Source organism: Hemitrygon akajei, unplaced genomic scaffold, assembly GCF_048418815.1.
Source record: "Hemitrygon akajei unplaced genomic scaffold, sHemAka1.3 Scf000099, whole genome shotgun sequence".
NCBI classification, from domain to species: Eukaryota; Metazoa; Chordata; class Chondrichthyes; order Myliobatiformes; family Dasyatidae; genus Hemitrygon; species Hemitrygon akajei.
In genome coordinates, this window is record NW_027331985.1 from 11,568 (window position 1) to 32,681 (window position 21,114).

Below are 21,114 nucleotides of genomic sequence, written 5' to 3' on the forward strand. Positions count from 1 at the left end.
AAAAGAGAAATTATTGAGAGTAAGAACTAATTCCGCTGGACGGAGGAGAGTGGTGGTAGAGGGGAATTGTTTAGGTCTGGAATCCAAAAAGAAGCGGAGAGCTTTGAGACCGTCCAGGTGGGGGATGGAGGTATAGAGGGACTGGACGTCCATGGAGAAAATAAGGCGATGGGGGCGAGGAAACTTAAAATCATTGAAAATATCCAAAGCATGAGAAGTGTCACGAACATAGGTGGGAAGGGATTGAACAAGGGGGGATAAAACAGTGTCAAGGTATGCAGAAATGAGTTCGGTGGGGCAGGAGCAATCTGAGACAATGAGTCTACCTGAACAGGCAGATTTGTGGATCTGCAGCTGCGTTTCCGAGGCCCCGCCCACTTATCTGTTGACGCGCTGACGACATCGCGCATGCTCAGTACGGGAAGGGCGGTGTTGTTTTTCGTTCTTTGTTGAAGCGGGTCGGCCGTGGGATCGAGATCGGGATCGGGAGGGGGTTCTCACCCTCGCCCCCTGGGGCGGGGAGCCAGGGACGGATTATTCTCTGCGGGGCGACGACAACAGTTTCCTTTCGGTGAGTATTGAAGCAGGTCCGGAGCGGGGAGGTCCCGAATTCAAACAAAAGAACTGGAGAATAAAAGGTGGGGGTGGGGAGGGAGAGAGAAACACAAGGTGATCGGTGAAACCTGAAGGGGGAGGGGATGAACTTTCCCGAACTGGCGGCCTCGCCTCGCTTCCTTCACAGAATCTGCCGGGGTCGGTCCGGGCTGTGAGACCTTCACACCGAACCGTCTGAGATGAGCCGGCGTTCAGCCCCTGTTGTTCTGGTCCTATTAGCAGGATGAAGTAAAACATGTTTCTATCTTGTTACTGACAGAGAATTGTATAATTTGTGTTCCGTGTGTTATCTGAATGTACTTGCCTGTGATGCTGCCACAAGTCAGTGTTTCTCTGTACCTGTACCTTCCCGTACTTGTGCACTTGGCAATAAATTCAACAGGACCTGAGAAATCTCAGTGAGATTTGATTAGTGATGATCATCTTGGCAGCTCGGTAGGTCGAATGTATGAGACAGTACACTGTTAAATGCAAAACCCTGAACAGTGTCGATGATCAGAGGGATTTTAGACTCCAAGTTCATCGCTCCCTGAAAGAGACTGCACAGATTGATCGGGTGGTTAAGAAGGCAAATGGCATGGTTGTCTTTATTAGTCGAGACATTGAGTTCAAAAGTCGGGAAGTTGTGCTGCAGTTTTGTAAAACTAGTTAGACCACATCTGGAGTGTTTCATACAGTTCTGGTCGCCCCCATTCTCGGAAGGATGTCGGGGCTTTGGAGCGGGCGCAGAAGAGGTTTACCAGGATATTGCCTGGATTAGAGGGCATGAGCTATAACGAGAGGCTGGACAAACTTGTGTTGTTTTCTCTAGAGCGGCGCAGGCTGGGGTGAGACTGGATGGACATTTATACGATTACGAGAGGGATAGAGTGGATAGACGATATATTTTTCCCAGGGTTGAAATTTCTAAGATAAGAGGCCATTCATTTGAGGTGAGAGGGGGTAGGTTAATGGAGATATGAGGGGCGTGTATGTTGTTCCTCACCGAGTCTGCTGGGTCGGTCACTGGAATTTGCTCCCTGGGGAGACCCTCCGCTCTGACGCAGTAATCACCCTCCGCGTGCAGTAATCGCATTGCTCGTGTTCACAGTCGGCGGAATGCAGTAATTTTTGGCCGGCGGAGTCCAGTCACCGTTTTGTGCTGACGTGGATTTGCAGCACCAGTATGTTTTCTCTTGTTCGGTAGATCTGATATTGACCGGTGAGTCCCGTTAACTCCCCGAACTGTCGACTTCGCCTCGCTTCCTGGAACGTCTCAAACACTTTTTTCACTTCAGATAAGCCGCTTTTAAGCCTGGTGATATGTATCTTCTCCCTAATTGTAGAAAGGAGAATGTCCCAGGTTGTGGGGATCTTTGATTTTACCGAGGGAGCGGGAAGTCAGGAGGAGTTCACGTAGGGGAGACTGGTTTCTGTGATGAGCTGATCTGTGTCTGTAACTCTGCAGTTCCTTGCAGCCATGGGCAAAGCAATCACCGGACCACTGTGTGGGGTATCCGGATGGGAAACTTTTTATGATGCATTGATAAAATTTGGTGATGGGCAAAGCGTATATTCCAAAGTTCTTATGGTTTCTTCTAGCTTTGTTATTTTCAGATCTTTTATACAGTAGTATTGTGGTGAGCATTTGGTCCATAACGACAGATGAGGCAGCTCATTAAACTCAATAACAGTTTTATCGTGATAAACACAAAATAGACCGGCCAGCACGACCCCGAGAGTGAACCCAACCAGTCTCATACAGACGGGAGGCGACCATCACACACCCTGGTTACAGTTAGTGTGACCCAGAAATACACAAGCAAGTAACTATAATCCAAGCTAAAAGGTAACAATAAATGAACTGGAACATCCCATCATAATCCCACAAAAGCATTTTAACACAAGAACAGTAAACAGTGCTGCTCATTAGAAATGTAGGGGCCTGCTGTTGACCAACCCCTCCTCCTGAGGACCATCAGTGATGTCCTTGATCCCTTCTCCCAGCTGATTCCATCTTCTCATTCCCCGCCCATCTTGTTCAACCTGTCCAGCCTGTATCCTACCACCTCAATGATATATATCAACCATCTTGTTCAACCTCTGTCCAGCCTGTATCCCACCACCTCAATGATATATATCAACATCTTTTTCAACCTCTGTCCAGCCTGTATCCCACCACCTCAATGATATTTATCAACCATCTTGTTCAACCTCTGTCCAGTCTGTATCCCACCACCTCAATGATATATATCAACCATCTTGTTCAATCTCTGTCCAGTCTGTATCCCACCACCTCAATGATATATATCAACCAACTTGTTCAACCTCTGTCCAGTCTGTATCCCACCACCTCAATGATATATATCAACATCTTGTTCAACCTCTGTCCAGCCTGTATCCCACCACCTCAATGATATATATCAACCATCTTTTTCAATCTCTGTCCAGTCTGTATCCCACCACCTTAATGATATATATCAACCATCTTGTTCAACCTCTGTCCAGTCTGTATCCCACCACTTCAATGATATATATCAACCATCTTGTTCAACCTCTGTCCAGTCTGTATCCCACCAGCTCAATGATATATATCAACCATCTTGTTCAATCTCTATCCAGTCTGTATCCCATCATCTCAATGATGTATATCAACAATCATCTTCAACCTCCATCCAGTCTGTGCTGCCTGGGGTGATGGTAGTGGCAGATACATTGGGACTTTTAAGAGATATTTAGATCAGCACATGAATGTGAGGAAAATGGAAGGATATGGACATTGCTCTGGCAGATGGGATTAGTTTAGTTGGCCATTTCATTAATTGAATAGACTGAGCACTGTACTGTACTGTACTGTTCTATGTTCTGTGTCTCTTGTTGAGAAGTTTTGGGGTAATGGAGGCAAAAGGAGTGAGTGGGAACAACAAGTCACTGGAGTCCAGTGTGGGAAATGTGAGATCACCCACTTCTGTAGGAGAAACTGAAATCCTGAGTGTGTTAAAATGGAGAGTTTAAGTGCAGTGGGTAGAGAGGGAGGTGAAATGTACATTGTAGTCATTGGGTGTAAGAGTGAAATGACATTAACAATTACTTGCGTTTTGTTGAGATTGTACCTGGAATATGGTGTAAAATCCCGCTCCCCATACTAACATGGGTTATATAGACCTGCTGTTGAAGAAAGGCTTAAAAAAATAAACCAGCAAACTATAGACCAGTGCTTCCGACATCAGTATTAGAAACACTGCATATATAAGTATTTGAAAAGACAAGACTGACTTGGAACAGTCAGCATGACTTTGTTTACTCCTGGCAATGCACACAATTTTTTTTGATGAGGTTATGGGGTATGTTACCAGGAAAGTAGATAAAGGCAATGAAGCGAATGCTGTTTACATGGTCTTTTGCAAGCATTTAACAATCCCGCATGGGAGGTTGGTCAAGAAAATTCATTTGCATCACGTTCAACGTAAGGAAGTAAATTGGAGTAGACAATGGCGTTTTGGGAGAAGGTGGACTGTGATGGTAGATGATTGTCTCCATTAGAAGGTGGACTGTGATGGTAGATGATTGTCTCTATTAGAAGGTGGACTGTGATGGTAGATGATTGTCTCCATTAATCGTTGGGTCCGTTGCTGTTTGTCATCTATATCAATGATTGGGATGGTAATGTTTTTAACTTGATAAGCACATTTACATGTGACACCAAGGTTAGGTGTGTAGTTGACAGAGAGGCAAATTATCTATCATAGGTTACAGGGATCTGGAACAGCTGGAAATACTGAGCTGAAAATGGCAGATGGAATTTAATGCAGGCAAGTGCGAAGTGTTGTGCTATGGTAGGTCTTACACAGTAAACAGCAGAGCACTAACGTTGCGGTGGAACAAAAGGATCTGGGAATAGAGGTCCATAATTCATTGAAAGCAGCGCCACAGGTAGATAGGGTGGTTAATAAATGCTTTTGGCATAGTGACCTTCATCAATTAAATTATTCACTGCAGGAGATGGGATGTTATTTTGAAGTTGTATAAGACATTGGTGAGTCCGAATTTGGAGTATTGTGTGTAGTTTTGGTCACCTACCCACAGGAAAGATGGAAGTAAGTTTGAAAGAGTACTGGGAAAAATTTCAAGGATGTTTCCGGAGGACCTGGGTGATAAGGAAAGGATGAATGGCTTTGGACTTTAATCCTTGAAATGCTAAAAATTGAGAGGAGACTTGATAGAGCAGTGGAACATGAAGATGGGTAGAGATAGGTAAATGCAAGCAGGCCTTTTCCACTGAAGTTGGGTGGAACGACAACCAGAGATCATGCATTGTGGGTGAAAGATGAAAAGTTTTATGGGGACATGAGTGGATAAGTCTTCAATCAGAGGGTTGAGAGAATGTTGAACAGAAGTGGTACATGCGAGCATGATTTCGCCTTTGAGAATATGGATGGGTGAATATGGCTACTGTGCAGGTGGGTGGGAACAGGTGGTTTAAATGACTGAGACAAAGCGCCTGTACTGTGTTCTGTTTTGATATGACTCTCTAACTATGACTCTGACTGCTTGATCACAGACAAAGGTTTGATTGAGTAAAAATCCAAAATTAATATCAGACTTGAATGATTCACACCTTAATTCCCCAAGAATATTCAACAGCATGGATATGTTTTGATATGATGTCAAACTGCCCACACGCTCCCAGTTGCGGATCTTTCGTAACCAGGGAAAGACAAAATGCTGGAGTAACGCAGCAGGTCCGGGCAGTGTGTATGGAACTGAATACAAAGGGAGCGTTTTGGGCCGAGATCCTTCAGAGGAACTGGAAAGGAAAGGGGAAGAGGCAATATCATTGATTGATTTGGAAGGTGCAGGTTGCTTTTCTGTGAGACTTGGAGCTCAGGGTTTGTGTTTAAGCAGCTGCCTGCACATTCCTCAGAATAGGGAGCGGCATTTCTGCTGAAACTGGTTCGACATTTCACTCTCAATCCTGTAAACAAAGTCACTTCAGTATTCTATTTAACTATTTCTGCATATGCAAATATGCTAAGCTGTTAATAGTTTGCAATGAACCTGTAGCATGTCGTAAACGACACTGCTGATGGGCTCGAACCAGCTATGTTACCAATTACAGCTGTGAGTTTGCAGTATTTAATTATTTTTACTTCAGACTCACATTATCTGCAGTTATTTTTAAACTTTTTTCCCCCAATACATTTTTTTAAAAAAAATGGATCCATGACATTCCCAACTGTGACATTCCTTAATATAAAGACATTACACAGTGTATGAACCATGCATCTTTCTCAGTCAAAGTTGCCAATAACCCTAGAAATATTGTTGATGTAAGGGTAAAGGTGAGGGGTGGAATGAGGTGGAGAGAGAGAGGTTGAGTAGGGAGAAGGGAAACTGTCAGGGCGAAGGTCTACAAGGTGGACAGGGAGCAGCTAACATGAGGGTGAGTCAGTGGAGTAGGTAGATGGGGTGGTAGACCTTGGGGCAGAATGGGTAGACAGCAGGAGGAGATATAATTAGAGAGAAAGGGACAGGGAGGGCGGAGGGTGAGAGAGTGGGTGAGTGAGGGGTTTGAAAGATGGGTAGAAAGGGGAGAGAGAGGTGGGAAGGGAAAGAAGAGTGACAAATGGTAAAAGGGGGTAGGAGATACAGGGTGAGAGAGGGAAGGACTGTGAGAAAGGGAGTGAGGGAGATAATGAGAAGAGTAGAGTGTTGGTGGAATAGGAGAGAAAGGTGGAGAGGTTGATGGACAGAGTGGAGTGAGTAATATGTAGAGAGGATGAGGGAGTAGAGCGGGAGTGATAGTGTGAGTGGGGTTTCGGGAGTGGGGGGGAGTGGAGGAAGGAGAGGTGTGGACGAGGGGGCGAGGAGGATGGGTGAGCGAGAGCAGCTGTAAGCAAGCAGGGGTGAGTGACTGGGGATTTGTGGGAGAGGGATGAGTGAGATAGGCCGTGAGGAAGGAGCGGAGCTGGATGTTCAGTGAGGAGCGAGGGGTGACTGAGTTGTCGTGGCAGGTATATTTAAATTATACTTGCTGACATGTGAGGTAATGGAGGGTTGGAGGATAGCTAACGTTGTTCTGTTTAAGAAATGCTGAAAAATTAAACCAGAAAACTATAGGCCAGTGATTCTTAATACTTAATACTTTATTGTCACCAAACAATTAATACGAGCGTACAATCGTTACAGCGATATTTGATTCTGTGCTTCGCACTTCCAATATAACTCGGAGTCTTGCCATGTGCAGAAGTTCGCTGATGACACGGCCATAGTGGGGTGTGTAAGGAATGGACAGGAGGAGGAGTATAGGAAACTGATACAGGACTTTGTGATATGGTGCAACTCAAACTACCTGCGTCTCAATATCACCAAGACCAAGGAGATGCTGGTGGACTTTAGGAGATCTAGGCCTCATATGGAGCCAGTGATCATTAATGGAGAATGTGTGGAGCAGGTTAAGACCTACAAGTATCTGGGAGTACAGTTAGACGAGAAGCTAGACTGGACTGCCAACACAGATGCCTTGTGCAGGAAGGCACAGAGTCGACTGTACTTCCTTAGAAGGTTGGCGTCATTCAATGTCTGCAGTGAGATGCTGAAGATGTTCTATAGGTCAGTTGTGGAGAGTGCCCTCTTCTTTGTGGTGGCGTGTTGGGGAGGAAGCATTAAGAAGAGGGACGCCTCACGTCTTAATAAGCTGGTAAGGAAGGCGGGCTCTGTCGTGGGCAAAGTACTGGAGAGTTTAACATCGGTGGCTGAGCGAAGGGCGCTGAGTAGGCTACGGTCAATTATGGAAAACCCTGAACATCCTCTACATAGCACCATCCAGAGACAGAGAAGCAGTTTCAGCGACAGGTTACTATCGATGCAATGCTCCTCAGACAGGATGAAGAGGTCAATACTCCCCAATGCCATTAGGCTTTACAATTCAACTGCCAGGACTTAAGAACTTTTTAAAGCTATTATTAATGCTTTTTGAGTTAGTGATTTAGATGCATATCATATTCTTACTGAGTTAAGTATTGTATGTAATTAGGTTTTGCTACAACAAGTGTATGGGACATTGGAAAAAAGGTTGAATTTCCCCATGGGGATGAATAAAGTATCTATCTATCTATCTAAAGTACAAATCGAATTAAGTATAATAAAAATTGAAATTATAAATCATAATTAAAAAATAGAAAAGGGAAAGTAAGGTAGTGCAAGCTAGGTTCGGTTATTTGGATGGTACAGCCCAGATCCGGGTCAGGATCTGTTCAGCAGATTCTGACACCAGTAGTGTGAATGGTATTGAAAGCACCACATTATATAACTATTTGAAAAGACAGGACTGATTTGGCATGATCAGCATGACTTCCTCTGTGCTTGGCAATGACAGAGTTTTTTTCGATGAGGTTAGGGGGAATGTTACAAGGGAAGTAAGTAAAGTCAATGCAGTGGACGTTGGCTACATGAACTTTTGCAAGGCATTTAACTATCCGGTGTGGGGGTTTGGTAAAGAAAATTCATTTGCTCCAAGTTCAATGTAAGGAAGTAAATTAGAGTAGACAGTGGTGTTTTGGGTGAAGGCCGACAGTGATGATAGATGGTTGTCTCCCTGATTGGGAGTTTATGACCAGTGGAGGGCCACAGAAATGGTAGTTGGGCCGTTGCTGTTTGTCATCTATGATATCGTGTTTAACTTGATAAGCACATTTGCATATGTCAGCAATATCAGGGGTGTAGTTAGCAGAGAGGCAGATTACAGTGGGATCTGGCACAGCTGCAAATTCTGAGCTGAAAATGGCAGATGGAATTTAATGTAGACAAGTGCAAAGTGTTGCACTATGTAGGACTTACACAGTAAACGATTGCGCACTAAAGAGTGTGGTGGAATAAAGGGATCTGGGCATACAGGTCCATAATTCATTGAAAGTAGCATCACAGGTAGATTGGGTCATAAAAAAGAGCCTTTTCCAGATTGCCTGTGTAAATTAATGTACTGAATCCTGGAGATGGGATGTTGTTTTGAGGTTGTAAAAGACATTGGTGAGTTCGAATTTGGAGTATTGACTGCAGTTTTGGTCATCTATCTATAGAAGACAAGTAAATAAATTTGAAAGAGTACTGGGAAAATGTTTTTCTGTGAGATTCTGAGCTTGGGGTCTGAAGTAAGCAGCTGTCTGGCCCCGCACATTCCACAGAACTACAGGCAGTTCTTCTTAAAGCAGAACTTTAGGCCATTCTGCTAAAACCATATCCAACTCTCATTCGGGTGTTAAAACATTCACATTATTAGCCTGTTTGACTATTTCTGCTGCAGGGAGGGTCAATGAATGTGAAAACTGATATAAAGAACACTACCGATGATTTTGAAACCACAACATTACCAATTACAGATGATGCTCTGCTTGCTGCGAGTTTCTGGAATTTTATAATTTTTTCCTTTGGACTCACATTGTCTATATTTGTTTCTAAAACATTCTTTTCATGATTCCATAAAAACTCAGTCTGTGACAGTCACCGGACCATGAGACACAGGAGCGGAATTCAGCCTATCGATTCAGCTCCGACATTCCATCATGGCTGATCCCCGATCCCACTCAACCCTATACATCTGCCTTCTCACCATATCCTTTAATGTTCTGAATGATCAGGAGACAATCAACTTTTGCCTTAAATACACCCACGGATTGTCCTCCACTACAGTCTGTGACAGATTCACTACTCTCTGGCTAAAACAAATCCTTCTTTAATCTTTTCTAAACGGTCGCCCCTCAATTTTAAGGCTGCAACCCCCAGATTTGGATACCTTCACCACAGGACGCATCCTCTCCACATTCACCCCAGCCTGTCCTTTTAACAGTCAGTAGGTGTCAATGAGATTCCCCAGCATTTTTCTAAATTCCAGTGAGTACAGACCCAAAGCTGCCACATGCTCCTCATATGTGAACCCTTTCATTGCTGGAATCATCCTCATGAACCTCCTGCGGTCACTCAACGATGACAACACATGGTTTCTGAGATATTGGGCCCAAAACTGTTGATGACACTTGAAATATGGCCTGAATAATGTCTCATAAAGACTCAGAATTTTCTCCTTGCTTTTATATTCTATTCCCCTTGAAATAAATGACAACATTGCACTTGCCTTCTTTATCACAGACTCAACCTATAAATTAACCTTCCAGGAGTCAGACCTGAGTACACCTGATTCCCTCTGCACCTCTGATGTTTGAACATTCTCCCGTTTAGATGACAGTCTACATTATTAGACAGGGATAGAGAGGCGTTAGCTGGGCAGGAAAAAGAAGGAGAGATGGAGAGGGATGAAGGCATGAGAGAGTGGGGAAGGGTGTGGGGAAAGAGGAAGGGGAGTTGAGCATGGGATGAGTGGAGCATGGGAGGGGAGGGAGAGAGAGCTCGGGGTAGGTGGGGAAGGAGAGGGTGGGAGGAAAAGTGGACTGGGGGTGGGAGAAGAGCGCAGCGGGGAGGGGGGCAAGTGGGAGGACAGCGCGGGAAGAATAGCGAGTGTTTTGTAATGAGCGACAGACACTATATAACCAAATAACCTCGGGTGTAGTGGCTCAGACTGACATCTCTGTGTATGGTGAGCACACCGCTCACCCGGCACCTCACTGAACTCAGTCCGGTTTCAACATCACAGTAAGTGTTGTCTCCGATTCTTCAGAACCAGGGAGCATTTACAATGGGTTTTGGCTTTTGTCGGGCTCGGGAGGGAAGTCAGTGGGCGAAGGGAACTCTGAAATCTTCAAATTAACAAATTAATTATTGACCAAATGGATTAAAAGAAACAATTACCTTCAACTACAAACATTCTCCAGTTGGTTTCTACTGAGACGCTGTAGAAAAACCTTTCTGCAGTGATATGCGAAATGTCCCCACAGGGCAGTGAAAGAGTCTCTCTCCCTCTTCGCCCTCCCTGACACACACTCACTCACATACACAGGAAAAACTATTGAGAATACAGAGCTACTGTAAGATATTGGCATTCGGAACATCCTCGTGGACTATGCCACAGATCAATTCATTTAATTAAGTCGCAAATATATATATATATATTAAAACTACAGATATTGGGTGCTTGAAGTAAAATAAACTACTGGAAACTCTCAAAGTCTAATAGCAATTGTAATAAGTAGACATTCAGATTGCAGACACTGGTGAACTTTCTTTTCTATATCGTCGGTGTTTTAATGTTTTCTCCTGTTACAGAAATATTTAAATTCAGTGTTAAATTAGCTTTGTTCACAGTTGAAGGTGAGCGCGAAATGTTGAAGTAGTTTGTTCGTTTTCAGCAGAGAAGCCGCTCCCTGCACCGAGGAATGTCTGCGTGTCAGAATTTGCCCTGCAGACAGGCAGCAGCTTGCACATAGAAAATTGCACTGTGAGTCTCACAGAGCAGCAACACCGGCCCCTCCCCCATAGTTACTAAATGACCCTCGTCTGATGGTCTGGTGTAAAACTAGAAGGAAACGACTTGAAAATCTACCCACAGGGAGGCTGAACATTCTTAGTGAATTAAGGTGAATTCAGCTTCTGTTCTTTATTTCTGATCTTTACTTCCAGTTGACACGTTACCTGTGTTTTGGATCAGTGATCAAGAAGTTACTTGCAAACAAGAGAACATTTGCAGATGCTGGAGCAACACACACAAAATGTTGGAGAAAAGAGTGAACAGATGACATTTTGGGCCGAAACCCTTCGGCAAGACTCCTTTCCCAGATGCTGCCTGGCCTGCTGACCTCTTCCGGCATTTTGTGTGTATTAGAAGAAGTTATTTGCACTATTTTGTCTCTTCTGTCGGTCGTGGTATTTGTGTTCTTGCATTATCCTGTCTGCACGGTTGAGATTCTCCACAATTCATGTCAAGGTTCAAAACAGTTCCTGAATCAGGGGTTACAATTCCAAAGCAAGTGTAGTCGTTTTTCTCGTGACTGTGTTTATTGTTGGTGTTTCGAGCTGATTTCCTCAACGTCCTTTAAAAGAAAAAGACGTTGATTCTGTTCAAGGTCTCGATACATAGCAAACAGTGGGGGTGGGGTGACCAGTTACAGAAAGCGACAGGCGGCATTTCGGAGCGAACACCGTGATTTCACAGGCTCGATGGGCTGAGTGGCCAATTTCTGCCTGGTCTGTGCACAAGAAAAGCTCTGACTGCAGAGTTACTGTAAACTAAGTTAATAAGTACGGACCACGGCAAATAACCTACTGTTGAACAAAAAACAACTATTGCAGTAATAAAATCATCCAGAACGTTGACCGAGATGATAAGCAACAATGAACCTAGCACCGACCCCCACTGCACCCCACGAGTCACTGGTCTCCAGTCAGAGAGTCAAACCATCTTCCACCACTTACTGGCTTCTCCCACAAAACCAATGTCCAAACCAATTTACCACCTCATTCTGAATGCCAAACCTTCTTGTCTAATCTCCCAGGTGGGGACTCTACCAAATGTCTTGCTATATTGTACTGAACTATATATTTTTAATTCAGTAAATTAACTGTTCTCTCTCCCAGAGCAGTAAGTGTCACGTTGTTCCAGTTTGATAACTGACCAACATTCTTGCACAGCATACTTTCACTGCTCTGGGGAGAAACTAACCATGAAAGTTATAGATAGATAGATAGATAGATACTTTATTCATCCCCATGGGGAAATTCAACTTTTTTTCCAATGTCCCATACACTTGCTGTAGCAAAACTAATTACATACAATACTTAACTCAGTAAAAAAAAAATGTGATATGCATCTAAATCACCGTCTCAAAAAGCATTAATAGCTTTTAAAAAGTTCTTAAGTCCTGGAGGTAGAATTGTAAAGCCTAATGGCATAGGGGAGTATTGACCTCTTCATCCTGTCTGAGGAGCATTGCATTGATAGTAACCTGTCACTGAAACTGCTTCTCTGTCTCTGGATGGTGCTATGTAGAGGATGTTCAGAGTTATCCATAATTGACCGTAGCCTACTCAGCGCCCTTCGCTCAGCTACCGATGTTAAACTCTCCAGTCCTTTGCCCACGACAGAGCCCGCCTTCCTTACCAGCTTATTAAGCGTCCCTCTTCTTAATGCTTCCTCCCCAACACGCCACCACAAAGAAGAGGGCGCTCTCCACAACTGACCTATAGAACATCTTCAGCATCTCACTGCAGACATTGAATGACGCCAACCTTCTTAGGAAGTACATTCGACTCTGTGCCTTCCTGCACAAGGCATCTGTGTTGGCAGTCCAGTCAAGCTTCTCGTCTAACTGTACTCCCAGATACTTGTAGGTCTTAACCTGCTCCACACGTTCTCCATTAATGATCACTGGCTCCATATGAGGCCTAGACCTCCTAAAGTCCACCACCATCTCCTTGGTCTTGGTGATATTGAGACGCAGGTAGTTTGAGTTGCACCATATCACAAAGTCCTGTATCAGTTTCCTATACTCCTCCTCCTGTCCATTCCTGACACACCCCACTATGGCCGTGTCATCAGCGAACTTCTGCAAATGGCAGGACTCTGAGTCATATTGGAAGTCTGATGTGTACAGGGTGAACAGGACCGGAGAGAGTACGGTTCCCTGCGGTGCCCCTGTGCTGCTGACCACCGTGTCAGACCTACAGTCTCCCAACCGCACATACTAAGGTCTATCTGTCAAGTAGTCCACTATCCAATCCACCATGTGAGAGTCTACTCCCATCTCCGTTAGTTTGTGCCTTAAGATCTTGGGCTGGATGGTGTTAAAGGCACTAGAGAAGTCAAGGAATGTAATCCTCACAGCACAACTGACCCCCTCTAGGTGAGAAAGTGATTTGTGCAGCAAATACGTGATAGCATCCTCCACTCCCACCTTCTCCTTATATGCAAACTGAAGAGGATCCTGGGCGTGCCTGGTTTGTGGCCTCAGATTCTGTATTATCAGCCGCTCCATGGTCTTCATCACGTGCGACGTCAAGGCAACAGGTCTGAAGTCATTCAACTCCTTTGGTTGTGGTTTCTTCGGTACCGGGACAATACAGGATGTCTTCCACTGTCTGGGTACTCTTCTCTGCTCCAGGCTCATGTTAAAGATACGCTGTAGTGGTTCTCCCAGCTCAGTCGCACAGGCCCTCAGTAATCGTGGGGAAACTCCATCCGGTCCAGCCGCCTTGCTGGTACAGATCTTCCTCAGTTGACCTACCACCTGTGCAGCCGTAATCCTGGGCGTGGGCAAGGTCTCCTGTGATTGGCTATTTTCCTGTGAGGGAAGTAAGCCTGGTGTGGATTTCTGCGGTGAGGATGAGATTGAGCTGTCGAACCTGTTGAAGAAGTTGTTCAGCTGGTTCGCTTTCTCCACATCTCCACTTATGTTCGCCCTCCGCTTTGCACCGCATCCGGTGATGATCTTCATCCCATCCCACACCTCCTTCATGCTTTTTTTCTGCAGCTTTAGTTCTAGCTTCCTCCTATACTGCTCCTTTGCCCCCCTCATCTGTACTCTGAGTTCCTTCTGAACTCTTCTAAGCTCCAACCGATCACCATCTTTAAAGGCCCTCTTCTTCTGGTTTAGGAGGCCTTTGATGTGACTAGTGATCCAGGGAGACTTTGCAGAGCTCTGCTGTTGCCCAAAGCCCAGTGTCTGAGTCCAGGACCTGATGACCCCGGGGCTGCTGCAGGACCGTCCACACTGCAAGTGTCCTCTCAGGGCAGTGGAGCAAGTCTGTTTCAAAAAGCCTCAGGTATCCCTGTGAACACAGCCCCAAATCGGCAATGCTCAGAGTCTGGCTCTCTGGAAAGTGAAATGAGAAAGATGGTTTCCCATCACTGACAAGTGGAGCAGCGGCATTACTGGCTCATGACGGCTGTGATTGAGTCCCAGGGATGAGGATGTGATCTTTGTCCGTCCAGCTGCACAGTTTGTTATTGGGAAACTGAGAAGAACACGGGAAGTGGATCTTCAGCCTGATAGGCCCAATCGGGATTAATCCCCGTAGAGTCATCAGGAGGATGTGTCATATCACAGGCATACGTAGTGAATGTTGTTGGCTTTGTGGCAGCAGTACAATGCAATATATAATAGTAGAGAAAAAACTGTATTACAATAAGTATCTGTTACTGAAAGTTAAATAAGTATTGTAACAATGAATTCAGTGAAGTAGGTTCATGGGTTCCATGTCAATTCAGAAATCGGATGGCAGTGGAAAGGAAGCGGTTCCTGACTTATTGAGTGTGTGTCCTCAATCTCCTGTACCACCTTCCTGGTGATACCAATGAGAAGGGGGCATCTCCTTGGTGAAGCAGATCCCTAATGACTGATGCCGCCGTTTTGAGGCATCGCTCCATGACGATGGCTTGGATGCTACGTTGGCTACTGCCCATGATGGAGCTGACTGAATTGACAACTTTCCTTAGAGTATTTCGATCCTGTGCAGTAGCTTCACCACTTCCCCTATCCCGCCATATCAAGTGATGTGCAGCCAGTTAGAACAGTTTTTACGGTACATCTGTATCAATCTGTGAGTCTTTGGTCACATACCAAATCTCGTCAAACTCCTAATGAAATATAACGGCTGCCATGCATTCTTGGTAACTGCATCGATAGATCCTCAGAGATGCTGACACACAGGAACATGAAGTTGCTCACTCTTTCCACTGTTGCCCGATCAATGAGGATTGGTGTGTGTGTGACCTCATCTTACACAATCAGAAGTCCACAATTAGACCATTGGTCTTACCGATGTTGAGTGCAAGTTTGTTGCTGCAACACCACTCATCCAGGTGATATATCTCGCTCCTGTTTGCCTTCTCCTCGCCATCTGAAAATCTGCCAACAGTAGCCGTGTCGCTGGTGATGTGCAGGCGTTATATCCAATCCGCACCAATTGTGGTTTTCCGGTGAGGAAATCAAGGATCCAGTTGCAGAGGGAGGTAGAAAGGCCAGCGGTTCGAGCCTTTTGATCAGAACTGTAGGAATAATTGCATTACACGCTGAGCTATGGTCGAGAAACAGCATTCTGATGTAAGTATTCGTATTGTCAAGGTAATCCAAAGCCACGTGAGGAGCCGATGAGATTGCATTGTGACCTATTGTGGATGCAGGTAAATTACAGTGGGCCCAGGTCCTTGCTGAGAGAAGAGCTAATTCTAGCCATCGCAAACCCCTCAATCATTTCATCACAGTAACTGTTATTGCTATGGACGATAGTCATTAATGCAACTCGCACTGCTCTTCTTGGGCACTGGTGTAATTGTTAGCCTTTTAAGGGATGTGGAAACTTCCAATTGCAGCAAAAATGACCCCATCTCTGAAGCATTCTCAGAATATAACTCGTGTTTTTCTGGGGTGGCTGAAATCCCTTGTAAATCTGTGACGACAGCACCCACCACTTCCTCACTCTCCCAAATTCGATGGAAACACAAACATTTTCCCACAATGCCCCAGGATTAGTCTCAGTAAGGATCTCTATTAATGCCATCAGTGTCCTAAGATGGGGTGCAGAATGGTGCAGTGTAATGCTATACAAAGACCCAAGTGGGGCTCGATCTCAGACACCAGTAATGCCATCAGTATCCCAGGATAGGGCGCAGAATGGGACCCCAGTAATCAGATTCATTATCTCAGGGGTGAGGTTATGTGGGGGGAAAACCCGTTTGGCTGTGTGATGAGGTCGGTGCAGCTGGACTGTTTACTCCTGTCCCTGTTGCAGCCTGTCTGTTTAATGTTCATTTGATAAATATCTCAGCAGTTGACTCTGGATCTGCAGACATGCTTGGACACGCTGCTGCACTGTAGTTTTATATCAATGCAGAATGACGGTGATAATTGCGGACAGTTTAACATTATTGTTAATTTGTTAATGACGGTGGATTTAAAGTCTGGAAGAAAATGTCGAAGTCGAATGGGTCAAGGACAGCAGAGTCACACAGATCAATTGTCTTTGCTCCTGCCACGTGCTTGCAGATGGAAGCTGCTATTTTGTGGAATTGTTTTACATCCTCCATTTTGTGAGACAAAGCTGCTTTGCTTTTTGTGTTTTAAAATAGACACAGTGGGGTTTCAGGTCATTTACTAAACTAGAGATCCTTTCCAAAGAAGTTATTTGGGAGCTGTCCTTTGATATGATATAACATGCAGTTTTGTGAATGCTGGGGATGGTGCCTGCCTGATGTGGTTCTAGCTGATTACTGAAGAGAACGCATTAGGGTTCTCTTCCTAGTCATCCTCCTCCTCTTGATGAATGTATTGAATGCCTTAGGATTCACCTTAATCTGACTTGCCAAGAATTTTTTATGACCCCTCTTGCCTTTCGCAATTCCCTTTTTTAGTTATTTTCTGGTCTCTTTGTACTCCTCATGAGTTTTCTTTGATCCTAACTTCTGAAGCTTTACATACATTTCCATTTCCTTCTTGACCAAATTTATCACCTCCCTGGCCATCTAACGTCCTTGTGTCTTTTCATCCGTCCTTTCTTTTAAGGAACTTTTGGTAGATATCAGAAGTTGAATGATTCACACAGTAATTTTCCAAGAATAGTCCCACAGCGTTTTGATATCATTGTAAACTGCCACAGCCACTTTCCTCAGAAATGCTGTAATCAAATGGAACCAGTTCGACAAATCACTCTCATTCGGGTTTGAACAAAGTCACTTTAGTATTGTATTTAACCATTTCTGCTGCAGTGTAGTGATAGAGCCTTTGACATGACATAAAGAACATGACCTCGGGTCTCAAACCCATTACATTACCGGTTTCATTTGCTGCCTTGTTTGCTGTGAGTTTACAAAATTTTATTTTTACCTCAACTCTGATCATCTGCAGTTGTGTTTTTTCCATGATTTGTTCAAATAAACCAGTTCATGCCATTCCCAAATGTCACAATATTTAAATTAAAGAATATTACCCTAGGGTATGGAACCCACTAAGCTTTTAACTGCTGTTGATGTCAGGGTGAGTGACTGAGGGTAAGGAGGGGAGTGTTGGGGTGAGCAGGGTCAGGGGAAGGACAGGGTGAGTGTGTGGAAGGTGCAGAGGGGGATGTAGAGGAAGTAGAGAGAGTGGAGAGAGTGGGAGTGAGAGATGGGGAATGAGGGGAGAGGGCAAGAGTGAGGGGAGGGAGAGGGCCAGAGAGAGGGGGAGTAAGAGAGTGATACATGGGGAGGGAAAGAAGGGGGAGAGGGACAAAGGGGGAGTGAGAAGAGGAAAAGCAGGGTGAGAGAGGTCTAGAAAGAGGAGAGGGGGACAGATGGGGAGAGGGTCAGAGAGAGAAAGAAGGGGCAGAGAGAGGGAGGAATAAAGAGGGGGAAAGTGTGGGGAGTGTGGCTGAGAGAAAGGGAGTGAGAGGGTAATGGGAGGCATAGAGAGAGGGGAATGGAATAGGAGAGAGGGTGAAGGAAAAGAGGCAGAGAAAGAGAGGAGCAAGAGCGCCGAATGATAAATGGTGGGGAGAGTGAGGGAGTGACAGGGAGTAGGAGGGGAAGGTAGAATAAATAGTGTCGAGGAGGGGTTGAGTGAGTGGGATGTTGGAGGGGTGTGCAGTAGGTGACGAGGAATGGGTGAGCAAGAGGGGCAAGTAGGTTAGCAAGGATAGAGGGATAAGAGATGGGTGGTGAGGAGGGAGGGGTGGGATGTACAGTGAGGAAGGAAGAGTGACCGAGTTGGGTGGCGAAGAATGATGGGCGAGTGAAAATGACATCAGTGGCAGAGCAGTGAGGGAAATAGGATTGAGGCAGAAGGAATGAAGGTGTCGGGTAGGAGGGTGAGGACTGGGGTAATGATGAGAAAGGAGTGGGAGGTTGACGGGTAGCGAATAGTGTGGTGCTAGTTGGGAAGAGTGAGGGAGAGGGATAGAGAAGAGAGCAGAGTGAAGAGCGGTGGTGAGGAGGCAAGGATGAGTGAGGGAGGCCAGAATTATTGGACAAAATATTTATTCATCCACAATGGCAAGGATGTTCGTCATGGCTGATCACAAGTCACTGAACAACTCCACCATGAGGTTGTTGTTCCCGGTCTTGATATTCCACAGCAGGGGTGTTTACCACACATGTTTCCCGGTCTCCAATTCCACACGAGAATTTCTCTGCAAACAATTCCCGGTCTTTGGATCGTATTGCCCACCATTCCCAATCGCCATACCACACACCGGCTGCTTTACTGCGAATGATTCCTCTTCTCCCTTTCCCACACTGGGAGTTTTACTATGCACGGTTCCCAGTCTCCCTGTCGAACTGTTAATACGATGTGACCTTTTGACCTAACCTCCACCCCTCCCATCCATGTACCTATCCAGGTATCTCAAACAGATGTTGTTAAGACCTCAGACAAAGTCAGGAATCGAAGGTTAACCATGTTGTGATTAATGTTCTGAGCTGCGTATATTTCAATGGAACAAGTATTGAAGGAAAGGCAGATGAGCTCAGGTCATGGATCAACACATGGCATTATGATACTGTCACCATTATTGAGACTGGCTTGCAGAGAACTGGCAGCTCAATATTCTGGTGTTCTGTTGCTTTAAATACAACAGAGCGTGAGGGATTAAAGGGCTAGGGTGGTTTCACTACTCAGGAAAACTGTCAGAGCAGTGTGCAATAAGGACAGATGGGAGAACTCATCCAGTGAGGCTTTATGGGTAGACTGGAGAAATTAATTAGTACACTGAAGTCCTAAAGACTCAAATGTGATACTTGATCTCCTATTAGTGACTGAGACAGAACAGACGTAACAGATGTCTGTGTGGGGAAACTGTTTGCATCTGGTGATCACAATACCATCAGATTCAAAGGAAGTATGGAGAACGACAGCTCTGCTCCGTGGTATTGAGGCTCTGCTATTGAAGAAAAAAAATAGATGTATAACAGGTGTAGGCAGGTAAGGGAAAAAATCAGGTACTTATGAAGTCGAGGAAATCAGGCTTCGGCGAGAACAGGCAGATAGTTGGGTGACTGTCAGGAGAGGGAAGGGGAACAGACAGGAAGAGCAGAGCACCCATGTGTCCGTTCCCATCAACAATAAGTATACCTTTTTGGATACTGTTGGTGGGGATGACCTTCCAGGGATCAGTTGCAGTGGTTGTGTTTCTGGCGATGAGACTGGACCCTCAGCTCAGAAGGGAAGGAGGGAAAAGAGGAGAGCAGTAGTGATAGAGGATTCAATAGTTAAGGGGACAGATAGGAGGTTCTGTTGAATAGTTCGAGAATCCCGGATGGTCTGTTGCCTTCCTGGTGCCAGGGTCCACGATATCTCGGATTGAGATCTCAGTATTCTCAAGAGGGAGGGTGAGCAGCCAGATGTCATGGTCCATGTAGGGACCAATGATGTGGGTAGGAAGAATGAGGAGGTCCTGCAAGGTGAATTTAGGGAGCTAGGTGCCAAGTTGAAGGACAGGACCTCCAGGATAGCAATCTCAGGATTGCTACCAGTGCCACGTGCAGGTGGGTTCAGAAATAGTAAGAAAGTGCAGATCAACACGTGGCTGAAGACATGGTACAGGAGGGAGAGCTTCAGATTTATAGACAATTGGGCAGTTTTCCAGGGAAGGTGGGACCTTGTCTGGCGGGACTGTTTACAGCTGAACTGGAGGTGGACAAATATTCTTGCAGGTAGGTTTGCTAGAGAGGATCCAGTGAATTCAGACTAGATATGAAGGGGGAGGGGAACCAGAGTGTAGAAACAGATGTATGGGAGAAGGAAGAAAAAGAAGACAGTAAAGTTCTTTGTACTGTTAGAGATAAACAGAGAGGAAGAGGTGGAGAATTTCTTAAATGCATTTATTTTAATGCTAGGAGCATTGTAAGAAAGGTGGATGAGCTTAGAGCATCGATTGATATCTGGAAATATGATGTTGTAGATATTAGTGAAACATGGTTGCAGGAGGGGTGTGATTGGCAACTAAATATTCCAGGATTTCGTTGCTTCAGGTGTGATAGAATCAGAGGGACAAGAGGGGGAGGTGTTGCATTGCTTGTCAGAGAGAATATTACAGCGGTGCTCTGGCAGGATAGATTAGAGGGCTCATCTTGGGAGACTATTTGGGTGGAATTGAGGAAAGGGAAAGGTGTAGTACCACTTATAGGGGTGTATTATAGACCACCTAATGGGGAGCAAGAATTGGAGGAGTAAATTTGCAAGGAGATAGCAGATATTTGTAGTAAGCACAGGGTTGTGATTGTAGGAGATTTTAATTTTCCACACATAGACTGGGGAGCCCATACTGTAAAAGGGATGGATGGTTTGGAGTTTGTAAAATGTGTGCAGGATAGTTTTTTGCAGCAATACATAGAGGTACCAACTAGAGAAGGGGCAGTGTTGGATCTTCTGTTGGGGAATGAAATAGGTCAGGTGATGGAGGTATGTGTTGGGGAGCAATTTGGGTCCAGTAATCACAATGCCATTAGTTTCAATATAATTATGGAAAAGGATAGGACTGGACCCAGGGTTGAGATTTATCTATATGGACTTCAGTAAGGCCTTTGAAGGTTAGTTAGGAAGGTTCAATCATTAGGTATTAATATTGAAGTACTAAAATGGATTCTACAGTGGCTGGATGGAAGAT

The 21,114-nt window shown here is 45.0% G+C and overlaps 1 protein-coding gene across 3 annotated transcripts in view; it reads left to right on the top strand.

Annotated features, from left to right (window-relative positions):
- Nucleotides 1-425: 425 nt before the first annotated feature.
- Nucleotides 426-21,114, top strand: part of LOC140723060 (NACHT, LRR and PYD domains-containing protein 3-like) — a 133,325-nt gene continuing 112,636 nt past the window's right edge. For all 3 annotated transcript variants that reach the window (XM_073037678.1, XM_073037680.1, XM_073037679.1), the window contains exon 1: nt 426-571. The gene's annotated coding sequence lies outside the window, so the exon portion shown is untranslated. The remainder of the gene's footprint in view (nt 572-21,114) is intronic.